Raw genomic sequence first — 12,783 nt, forward strand, 5'->3', positions numbered from 1 at the left:
TAACACCACATACTTCAAGTACAAGAACCTTTTATAGACAGAAACATGGCTGTGCAATGGGTTCTCCAGTCTCTCCCATTGTAGCAAACTTGTACATGGAGGAAGTGAAAAGGAGGGCCTTACTTACTTTCCAGGGAACTACACCGACTCACTGGTTCAGGTATGTGGATGATACTTGTGTTAAAATCAGATCCAATGAAGTGGCGGCCTTTACAGAACACATTAACTCAGTGGACAATAACATCAAGTTCACAAGGGAAGATGTCCACGAGAACAAACTTACTTTTTTGGATTGTTTGATATGTATCGAAATGGGGGGTAACTTGAAGACGGAAGTATACAGGAAACCCACTCATACGGATCAATATCTGTTGTTTGATTCCCACCATCCACTGGAACACAAACAGGGTGTCATTAGAACTCTGCACCACCGGGCGGAATGTGTGGCAACTGATACAGTGTCCAAAGACAAAGAGTAAAAACATCTCAGAGGAGCTTTGAAAGTGTGTGGCTACCCAGAATGGGCCTTTGTCAAAACAGCAGCAACCAAGCCCAACAGGAACACCAATAGAAATAACCGCCCAGAGACACATAGTAGGCGAAACATAGTCATCCCATATGTAGCTGGAGTGTCAGAGAAACTCAGGAGGATTTTCAACAAACACCATGTCCCTGTGTTTTTCAAACCTAGCAACACACTGAGACAAAAAAACTGGTACACCCAAAGGATCACCAAAACACCAAAAGAAAGCAATGTGGTATATGGAGTCCAGTGTAGCGAGGAGTGAACAGATCTATACATTGGGGAGACAAAACAACTGCTCTCCAAGCGAATGGCTCAGCACAGGAGGGAGAACTCTACAGGGCAAAACTCAGCTGTCTTTCTACACTTAAAGGACAAGGGACACTCCTTTGAAGATAGCAAGGTCCAAATCTTGGATAAAGAAGACCGCTGGTTTGAACGAGGCGTGAAAGAGGCGATTCATGTCAAGTTGGAGAGACCATCTCTGAACAGAGGCGGGGGCCTTCGACACCAGCTGTCTGCTACATACAATGCTGTTCTAACATCTGTACCCCGGCAGATTAAGAACACTTCACACGTCCATTCATGCAACTCTCACAAGTAACACCTCTTTCTAGGAGTTGCATGACACATTGGATAATCCTATCACAGTAACTACACAGAATCAACACCTATGTGAATTTCTTCAGATGTCACCTCTTTGAAGAGTTACAATGTGCCATTGTAAATGGATTAGTGGAAGAGTTTATATGCCAAAAACTTCACACACCAGTCAGTTGAACTGAAGAAGCTGCTCGGATGAGTAGTGAAACGTCTTCATTGATTACTCAGCAAGTCCAGTTGTTTTTCGATTGACCTATACTAGATATAGCTCAACTACAAGAAGCTCCATCTGCTCCAATCTGTGAACAACCTTGATAAACTTCTACTGCAGATTCATTGAAAAATTTTAATTTGCTTTGGGTGGAGGCCCCCTTAAATGCATTTTGGAAAATTTCTTAGGCTTACATCGTAGCCAATAGAGTTCTGGGTACACAAACTCATGCATTGATTCATGGGAAAGGAAAAAACACTGACTTGTACAGAATACGACTTTTCACTCAAAGTCTCAAAGTTTCAAAATTGAGATGGCTAAGCGTCTTCTGTGCCATTTCCTTTAATGAATACTAAAGAGTTTCATTGCACTTTCTGTAACTATGTCAAAACAGTACTTGGGTCGAGATCCCTTTAAAGGAGAAGGAAAGTCGTTTCACACTTGGGGGAGCCAAATCTTAGCCACCCTCAAGTGAATGTATTTACTTACCTGAAACCCCGAGGCCAGTGCTCCTATCATCAGAAAACTGCACCATTATACCAGTGAGCACCATGGAGCGATCCTCTTCTGTCTTCCTCTTTCCTTCGCGTGGCTGTGCATGCGCAGTAGAAAGAAAAGCCAGATTTTAACTAAAATGTCAGCTATTTCGTTCAACTGCGCATGCCTCTGCCCCGGGAAATATAAAGAAAGAAAAAGCCGGAAGAGTATCGGCCCGTGGTTATACCAGTGAGCACCATGGAGTGATCCTCTTCCGGCCTCTTCTTTCTTCAAATTTCCCGCATGTCTGAAGATAGTACTTTTCTTAATACACAAAAAAAATTCCAGTATAAAGTACAATAAATTATTTCTGAGGCTACCACTCTAAAACATTGGCTGTTGCCTTTAGACCTAAAAAAAATCCAGTATAAATTACGATAAATTATTTCTGGGGCTATCCCTCTAAACCATTGGCTGTTGCCTTTAGACCTTAATGGAAGAGTAAAGTCATTTTACATCCAGTGTTGCAAATATCTTCCCTGTTTCTTACTTGAAGTCTTGCAATAATTGTATTAATTGTGTAAAGTCTCTTAAACAAGTAGGCATTGATGTCTCCTTGGTGGGTTTTTATCAATTTTTATAAAGTATACAATATAGAGCTGACATTGATGTTCATATAATTCCATTCAGCTACATTTAGATATCCCTCTTTTGCTCTATGTAATAATAAACCTACTTTTCTATTAAATATTTCCATTGGGTTTTCATTCAAAATGTTAAATTATTAGCTGATAACATGTCAAAGTATTTTTCTTTGCCCATAATCACTGGAAGGTGGGTCAGCACCAGTTTTGGTTTCTAAAATTCAAATCTGTTTCCAAAGAAATTTGCAAATCATTTACCCATTCTTCCATTTTTCCTTTGTTTTTGTCTCTCTCTCTTCCTCTTGTCTCAGCATTGTCTCTTCTTTCCATTTGCTTCTCCTCCATTTTTTTCTATCATGTTTTTTTTCGTTGACTTTTGGCTTCTGTCTTTAACTTTTTGTCTTTGACTTTTGGCTTTAGGGAGAAGCGTCCATGGCCAGTTTGTTTTACTAAGTAAATAGACTTGGTAGGCTGGAAGGAAGTGGCACAAATTAAATACCATTAACATATTGTGAGGTTGTAAGAGAGAGACTTGGCACATAGAATTTACTTTTTGGCTGATATGTAGAGAAAGTATGAACTGTAAATATTTATCTTAAGGTACAGCTTCACACCTGTCTCTATAGCTCAATGGTTAAGAAAGTATGAAATATAAATATTGTTCTAGAGGAGCACTTTCTCACCTGGCTCCATAGCTCAGTGGTTAGAGCACTGGTCTTGTAAACCAGGGGTCGCGAGTTCAATTCTCGCTGGGGCCTAAGCTTTCTTTACTTCCTTTGGCAAGGTCACCAAACCAGCAGATGTTTCCACAATGTAACGTGAGCAATATCAGGCTAATAAGGCAACCAAGTGGGTCATAATTGCTGCCAATGTAGACCATCACCATTGGTGACGCTGCATCAACTTGCCAACGTGATCCTTGCATGGATGATGAGACAATTAAACCGACTTCATAGACTTTGTTGTTGGGCCCCAGTAAGCTGCTGACTCAGCCTAGACGGAAGTAGTCAGTAGCCTTTATCGTCCTATATATGACAACCAAGTCACATATATTGCTTCATATCTTATAACATAAATCTATTACATGTGCCCTTTACTACATGCAATAATTAAGGGCTAATCTTCATGGAAAAATTAGTAGGACAGTGTCTGATCGATTAAATGCATCCTACAAGTCAGATGTAGTCGCATGGGTTAAATTATAATGGGACTGTGACAAAAATCTGATGGGTAAACTACATGGAACAATTTCCATCCAAAAATGGATCTCACTGAAATGCATTGACATATGAGCAACATATGAGTAAAATACTCCATTCAGCTTTATCCGATCCAATAAAGACACTTTGGCCGACAAAATCTCATGTTGTTACGTGGTGTTACATTGTAAATTCAGATAAAATCTGACCCACAAAATCTGATCAAAATCTCCAATGCAACTTAGCCCTGTATGCTACCAGCTGATTGGGTACTTTGGGTTATTATAGTTAAAGTAAACTTTCACCTCGGTATCATTTATTCCATTGGCTCAATTAACCATATTTACCAATGATTTTAAAAGAAATATGTCTTCATAACAGCCTTGAAACCGCTGAGCATTTATAATCTTGCCTACTGTGTAAACAGACACTGCTTTCAATTGCAATTGATGTGTCTTGCACTTCCTGCCATCTACATGTACAGCGCCAATACAGTTTAATGATGAGGTATTACTTTTTAACTAGGTAGAGAAAATATGAACTGTAAATATTGGCCAATAGGTCAACTCTGGAGTCTTGCTCCATAGCTTGGTTGTTAGAACATTGGTCTTGTAAACCAGGTGTTGCAAGTTCAATTCTCTGTGATGCTTTCTCTTCAAATACTTTGGCCAGGTCACTAAACTGGCAGATTATGCCCATCTGGAAGTGGGAAATATTGAGTTAATGAGGGGGTTGTAAAAACTGCCATTGTAAACCATCAAGAAGCACAGGATTAAGTAGCCCATTAGTACTTTGCATGAACAGAGATCAAGCCTGCCTAATAGGATTGTTGCCAGCACCATAGATGAGCCAATAAGTTGCCGATTTAGGACAGAGTTGCCAGCATTTATCGGCTACATAACATAGCATCCAGATATCCCTAATATTAGTACAATTAAAGATGTAAATATGGGTCTAAAAATATAACCTAAGTTGAAGCACTTGTTGCCACTGATGCCTAGCAGCACTGAGGTCCAACATTTGATTGCGGCCAGGGCACTTTCTGCAAGGTGTTCTTCTTGATGATATCGACCATAGTGTGTGACTGCACTAGGATTCTTAGATTGTAAGCTCCTTTGAGCAAGGAGTGATGTGAATGATACAAAGTGCTTCAGAATATAAATAAAAATAATGTTGAGTACAATTTTATAGGGTGGATTATGGCTCAACAAATATAGTCTTGCTTCAATGTGAATCTGAGATAATGCAAAGGTCTCTTTGAGACATCCTGGCTCGGTGTCCAGACAGTGTGATATACAGGCAGAGTCAATGGAGTAACTATCTATTCATCAGAACCCGCAACTGTGAGAGTGAGAGGGGGGGTCTGGACCACGGGGTAATTTGTCATCTCCAGCTTCTTTGCTGTCTGAACTCTGCCGGCTTGCTTATTTGCGGTGGGCCAAAAGAGGGTGGGGGTTGGGCTTCACAGATGTGCCAGGCCCCCATCAAAAATGTTTTTGTATGATGGTTCCAGACCGATTAAGGGATAATACTGGGCAGAGTGATAATGATGGACCTCATTTGACAACTCCAATTCTGTTGTATATGAGGTGGAAATTTTGACGACTGAAGAAAGAGCATGTGCCACTTGCAGAATTAATTTTTCCACTGCTGTGTAGAGAAAGTAATACAAGTTGTGGTGATGATGCTGTACTTGGCTCCATAGCTCACTGTCTAGATGCACACGTAATTTACTTTTCCACTGCCAAGTAACAAAGCAATATATCTTCAAACATTGAGCTAGGCAGCTTTGTACACACCTGGCTCCATAGCTCAGTGGTTAGAGCACTGGTCTTGTAAACCAGGGGGTCGCGAGTTCAATTATCGCTGGTGCCTGAGCGTTCTTGTAAGGTAACACGGCCAAAACTAAAACTAAAATCAAGTTTCTCAATAAGAAGATGATATGATACACTTTGTGCATCTGTGTCATTGTTTGAAAGCCAAGAATTGTGGAAGCAAACATGAGTAAATGTTACCTGCTTTTCACAAACGCTTAATTCCCCAGGTATGCCTTAAAGGGATACTGTCATGGGAAAATATGTTTTTTTTTTTAAATGCCCCAGCAGACTTATGCACTGAAATGCATTTTTCAAAACAGCAAACTGATTTTTTTTTATATTTCATTTTGAAATCTGATATGAAGCTATACATATTGTCATTTTCCCAGGTGCCCCAATCATTTGATTGATGCTCTGATTAACTTCAGTCAATCTTAACTGCTGCACTGCAAGATGGTGTAATATCATCCCCCTGTTTCTTCCCCAGTAGCCCATCAGCAGAACAATGGGATGGTAACCAGATAAAAGCTCCCTGGTAGATATAAGAACATCATTCAGTGGTAAAAACCCATGTCCCACTGTGACACATTCAGTTACATTGAGTAGGAGAAATAACAGCCTGCCAGAAAGCAGTTCCATAGTGCAGTTCGATAGTGCAGCACTGGCTCTTTCCGAAAGCACAATAATGACCAGAGAAGGCGCCTACACACCAATATTACAACTAAAAAAACAAATACACTTGTTGGATTAGGACTGAAATCGTATATGGTACGATTGCAGTGTAAAAAATAAAATGATGCCATAAAAATCATGACAGAATCCCTTTAAGAATCTTTTCTTATAACTCCAGTCTGCAGCACCATTAAAGGCTAGGGAACAGAAGCGCTAAAATAGTGTAAAATCTTTTTAATAAATGATAATTCTATAATAAAATACATTACTCTCCATAGTTGTGGCAATATCATTGCATTAAAAACATCTTTCCTCAGTGTCCGAATTATCTTTGCTGTTCTTGGATAATCTTTGCAGCCCTCACTGTGAAGCACGTTGTTCCTAAGGCACGCCTGGATGATGTCACAAGCCTGTTGCAGTTGGTCTGCAACTTCTTCAAAGGCTTCAATAACGTATTGCGTATGTTATTATCTATTACTTAAATGAAGGCTATACCCCACAAACAATGTAGGTCTCTATAAAAAGATATTGCATAAAACTATGGGGTGCCGTTTGTCCCAAATACATTCTGTATACAAAACTATCCCTAATACACAGAATGAATGTCTCTCATGGTATATAAGTATTTGTGACCATACACAGAGAAAAAAAATATACAAAAGACTTATTTCTATTAAAGAATGAAAACAAAATCTGTTTAGTGCACAAAAGGATGTCATTATATCACAATATTGGGGAGTTCTTCAATGCGATAAAGAACTCCAGAAAATAATTCCAAGACAACCTAGAGTAGTTTTTAAGCCAATAATTGAAAGCAAATATTAAAGGTATTCTGTCATGGAAAAACATGTTTAATGCACCTCTTAATAAATACAATGTCTAGACTTAAAATCATTATATGTTACCATTGATTCAATCCGATCAATTCGATCGGATGCTATTGCTATTCAGACTGTCCCTCTGAAAAATGGACAGTTGTGAGGTATGTACAGTGCACATGATCAGTCCCAAGTCTCTGGCTAAAGCTACTATGTAGTAGTTGATCTATAGCTAAGCACATTATTAAGAGACTACTACAAGCTACAACATCGCAGGTGGGTGTGGCCTGTCCCATTATTACTCTCAGAGCTTAGACAGGAAGAGGAACAGGAGTGAGTCATAAGATAATGGCAAAACAGCAGGAATGCCCTTAACCAAAATGGCCACACAAGCAGGTTACAACAATAAGAATAGCCATATCACCTAAAATGATCATATTTATATAAGTTTTGCATACTTTTCTTTCATTATAAGTGCAGCATTATATTTCTCAGCCATTTGTAAAAACTTCCATTTATGAACCTGTAGTGTTTAACAGCAGCACAGCAGCAGAGGGTACATTAGAGGGCGCCCTCTATAGCAGGTCAGATACTTTGCCTTAGCCATGTGGAGCAGAGCTGGCCACTTCTCATCTTGTTTGTATATGGCAATAAGCTTTGTTCTTATTGGTTCAGGAATGTGACTGACAGTATTGCTTCACAGAATGGTTATTTTATCTGTTTTGTGAAACAAAACTGTCATTTTGTGGAAAGAATGAATCCTGTACTATAAAATCTTGCTTTCTGTCACAGATATCTATTTTGTCAGTCAAATCTAGCTTGACAAGCACTAGTTAGTTACACTATTATATATTATGTCCAACTTTGTTTTTACATAATTCATTCTGTAAGTAACTCTGCACATAAGTGTGTCTGTTACATGGAGGTTATACATTTGTGAGACAGATTGCTTGTTAAACTGTACAGAATGGAGTTTGTGATATAATGACATCCTTTTGTGCACTAAACAGATTTTGTTTTCATTCTTTAATAGAAATAAGTCTTTTGTATATTTTTTTTCTCTATGTATGGTCACAAATACTTATATACCATGAGAGACATTCATTCTGTGTATTAGGGATAGTTTTGTATACAGAATGTATTTGGGACAAACGGCACCCCATATAAAACAGCTCATATGTAAAACCCTGCTTCATGTAAATAAACCATTTTCATAATAATATACTTTTCTAATAGATAGTGCCATTGGGTAATTATAAATAGAAAACTGCCATTTTAAAAAAAAACGAGGGCCACCCCCTGGGATCATACGATTCACGGTGCACACAAATAAACCATACATGTTAGGTCACATGAGCCAATTAAAAGACAAAGTTCTGTCTTTTGCTTCTGCACGTCTTCCTGTTACAGTTATGGGCAGATTTATCAGAGGTCAAAGTGAATTTGAGGGAATTTTCGAAGTAAAAAAATAATTTAAGTAATTTTTTGGATACTTCGACCATCGAATAGGATACTACGACTTCAAATTTACTTCGACTTCGATTCAAAGTAAAAATTGTTTGACTATTCGACCATTCGGTAATCAAAATATTGTCTCTTTAAAAAAACTTAGACTTCAATACTTCTCCAACTTAAACCTGCCGAATTGCTGTTTAGCATATGGGGGACCTCCTGTGTGTTTTGCTAAGTTTTTTATGTCAAAGGATTTTTTGGGAAGATCGTACGATCATACGATAAAATCGTTCGAATCGTTCGATTCGAAGTACGATCTGCCCCTTAGAGTTGTATACGTTAGAAAAATAGGATGGCACATACATTTGCAAACGTGCTTAAATTAAAGTGATTTTATTGTGATCTCAAACACAATGTTTCGGAGGCACAACCTCCTTTATCAAGTGTTCTCAAACGTGTAAATCAATCCACAGGTATATAAGGGTGAGGTGCTCCGCCCTTCTAATTAAGTGACATCATGAAGTGCATTTACATAATTACTATATTATATGTAATACAATATATTATTGCTTTAAAACATCTCAATATATTAATATATTAATAATAACTGAATAGTGACAAACAGTGCATCGTCTGTCTCAATGTGATATATCATAAAAAAACAGTCCAAATCAATGTCCATGTATTTCGTAGATTTTCTTTATAGCTGTGAAATAATAAACGTGATAAAATAAATACGATGTCTCGAATTAAAATCATTATATGTCACCATTGATTCAATTTACTCAGAAATAGTCCACACTCTTATCTAAAACATACCGAAAACATTAGAAGAAACAAGAATAACTCAAATCCTCGTTCAATCCCACAGGGGCCATGGAGTTTAATTTATCAATCCACATGACCTCTTTCTGCAATAGCATCCGATCGAATTGATCGGATTGAATCAATGGTGACATATAATGATTTTAAGTCTAGACATTGTATTTATTAAGAGGTGCATTAAACATGTTTTTCCATGACAGAATACCTTTAATATTTGCTTTCAATTATTGGCTTAAAAACTACTCTAGGTTGTCTTGGAATTATTTTCTGGAGTTCTTTATCGCATTGAAGAACTCCCCAATATTTTTCTAACAATCTTTCCAATTTCTTTTGCCAGGGGATTATATGTAGTTGAAATATTATTTCCTAATTTCTGATTTCTTTCCCTTTTCTTCAAGAGGTCTTTTTTCTATTCTTTGGATTTTGTCTGTTGCCTTTTCCAGCACTGTCTCTGTTTAACCTCTTTGTCTGAAATGATTACTATAAATTCAATTTGTTTAATCATTAGTTTGCATTCACAACAGTTGTTTTCTTTATTATGCATGTTTGACCAAGGGGATATTTTGTATCCACCACAAATGGTGATCCGATTGTGATTGAGGGAGTTTACAAGGTTTTTTAATTGTTCTTCAGACCCTTTTCACACCAGTATTATATGGTCTATGTAGTGGCACTATAGGGGAATATTCACAGCAAGCTGTATTTTGGGAAAAAATTGGTATAATTCCCAATACCCTTTAAGTAGATTTGCATAGCTGTGTGCATATCTAGTCCGGCATGTCTAAAGATAGTGTTTGTCTAAATACAAAAAAAAAATGTTCCAGTATAAATTACAATTAACTATTTCTGGGGCTATCCCTCTAAAACATTGGCTATTGCATTAAGACCTTGAGTGTGCTTAATGGAAGACTAAAGCAAGTTACATTCAGTGTTGCCAATATCATCCCTGTTTCTTACTTGAAGTCTTGCAATAATTGTATTAATTGTGTAGAGTCTCTTAAACAAGTAGGAAGTGATGTCTCCTTGGTGGGTTTTTACCAATTTTTATAAAGTATACAAGATAGAACTGGCAATATTGGATGTTTTACCGTCATACAGTATAATTCCATTTAGATACATTTAGATATCCCTCTTCTTTTGCTCTATGTAAGAAGAAACCTAGTTTTCTATTAAATATTTCCATTGGGTTTTCATTCAAAATTATATAGTATTATCTGATAAGTTCTGACACATTTTGAAGTATTTTTCTTTGCCCATAATCACTGTCCCTCCTCCTTTATCTGTGGCCTTTATGATTATAGTTTCATCTTTTCTTATTGTATCTAAGGCCATTCTTTTTGTTTGTTTTTTGTCAAGTTGCATTTTATCAGCTTTCTATTATTAATCTCTTATTTCGTAAGAACCTTCTTTATCAATTCTTCATACATTTTTATGTAATTTCCTTTATCTTTAGATGGAATATACTCAGATTTCTTTTTTAGGGAAGTATGAACATATTGTACATTGTCCTTGGAGTTAAATGATTGTGGTTGGATTTTTTTACAATATATTCATTCTTTGTAAAATCTTTGTGTACATCTTCCTCTTGTATGTAATATACTCTTGTTTCTTTCTGTGTGACTATTCTTAACAACTAGAGTATCATTCATAGTATTTTGCACTTTTGAGCCATATTTACTAATTATCATAACCACAAAGCTATCTTTATGGTACCTGGAAGTTGGGTCAGCACCAGTTTTGGTTTCTAAAATACAAATCTGTTTCCAAAGAAATTTGCAAATCAATTACCCATTCTTCCATTTTACCTTTTGTTTTTGTCTCTCTCTTTCTCTTGTCTCTGCATTTTCTTTCTCTTCTTTCCATTGGCTTCACCTCCATTTTTTTCCATCATGTTTTTTTTCTTTGACTTTTGGCTTCTGTCTTTAACTTTTTGTCTTTGACTTTTGGCTTTAGGGAGAAGTGTCCATAGTCAGTTCGTTTTAATAAGTTCATAGACTTGGCAGGCTGGAAAGAAGTGGCACAAACTAAATACCATTACCATATTGTGAGGTTGTAAGAGAGAGACTTGGCACATAGAATTTACTTTTTGGCTAATATGTAGAGAAAGTATGAACTGTAAATATTTATCTAAAGGTATAGCTTCACACCTGGCTACATAGCTCAGTGGTTAAGAAAGTATGAACTATAAGTATTTATCTAGTGCTGCAGCTACACATCTGGCTCCATAGCTCAGTGGTTAGAGCACTGGTCTTGTAAACCAGGGGTCGTGAGTTCAATTCTCGCTGAGGCCTAAACTTTACTTTCTGTGGCAATGTCACCAAACCAGCAGATGTTTCCACAATATAAAGTGGGCAATATCAGGCTAATGAGGCAACCAATTGGGTCATAATTGCTGCCAATGTAGACCATCACCATTGGTGATGCTGCATCAACTTGCCGACGTGATTCTTGCATGGATGTTGAGACAATTAAACTGACTTGATAGACTTGTCCTTGGGCCCCAGTAAGCTGTTGACTCAGCCCAGTAATCTATTACATGTGCCCTTTACTACATGCAATAAGTAACGGCTAAACTTCATGGGAGATTTTGTAGGACGGTGGCTGATCGATTAAATGCATCCTACAAGTCAGATGTAGTCGCATGGGTTAAATTATAATGGGACTGATACAAAAATCTGATGGGTAAACTACATGAAACAATTTCCATTAAAAAATTTTAATGGTTGGGAACGTTACATGCATCTCAATGACATCCATTGACATATGAGTAAAATACTCCATTCAGCTTTATCCGATCCAATAAAGACACCTCGGCCGACAAAATCTCATGTTGTTACATAGTGTTGCATTGCAAGATCAGATAAAATCTGACTCACAAAATCTGATCAAAATCTTCAATGCAATTTAGCCCTTGATGCTCCCTGCTGATTGGGTACTTTGGGTTATTATAGTTAAAGTAAACTTGCACCTCGGTATCATTTATTCCATTGGCTCAATGAACCATATTTACCAATGATTTTAAAAGAAAGATGTCTTTATAACAGCCTTGAAACCGCTGAGCATTTATCACCTTGCCTACAGTGTAAACAGACACTGCTTTCAATTGCAATTAAAAAGGAGGTGTCTTGAACTTCCTTCCATCTACATTTACAGCGCCAATACAGTTTAATGTCGAGGTATTGCAAGAGTGTTGGCACATAGAATTTACTTTTAAACTAGGAATAGAAAATATGAACTGTAAATATATGATACCCAAAAAAGTAGTGGTAAGCATTTATGAAGGTAAATTGCTGAGAAATCTTGAAAACATTTACCAATCAACCAAGTAGTTTCTTCAGTTAAACTAAGCAGTAGGGGATTCCTTGGTTATTTATTCCCTTAACCTGCTGACAATTTGGCCGGTTTAGGGTGCTTCAGAAAAGGGCGTTGCTAGGAAATATGTTATTCCTGTGGCATAAATTTGAAGCTGAAAAGGTATTTGTACGGGCCCTTATGAAACAGCTATGAGATACACAATGTTTTTTTCCATTGCTGTGTAGTAA

At 37.2% G+C, this 12,783-nt stretch overlaps 3 non-coding genes across 3 annotated transcripts; all 3 read left to right on the top strand.

Annotated features, from left to right (window-relative positions):
- The first annotated feature begins 3,143 nt into the window (after positions 1-3,143).
- Positions 3,144-3,216, top strand: trnat-ugu. The gene has a single exon. It is a non-coding gene; the product is annotated as a tRNA-Thr (tRNA).
- Positions 3,217-5,458: 2,242 nt separating this feature from the next.
- trnat-ugu lies at positions 5,459-5,532 on the top strand. The gene has a single exon. It is a non-coding gene; the product is annotated as a tRNA-Thr (tRNA).
- Positions 5,533-11,459: 5,927 nt separating this feature from the next.
- Positions 11,460-11,532, top strand: trnat-ugu. Its single transcript has one exon. It is a non-coding gene; the product is annotated as a tRNA-Thr (tRNA).
- The last annotated feature ends 1,251 nt before the right edge of the window (positions 11,533-12,783 follow it).

This window comes from Xenopus laevis, chromosome 4L (assembly GCF_017654675.1).
Source record: "Xenopus laevis strain J_2021 chromosome 4L, Xenopus_laevis_v10.1, whole genome shotgun sequence".
NCBI classification, from domain to species: domain Eukaryota; kingdom Metazoa; phylum Chordata; class Amphibia; order Anura; family Pipidae; genus Xenopus; species Xenopus laevis.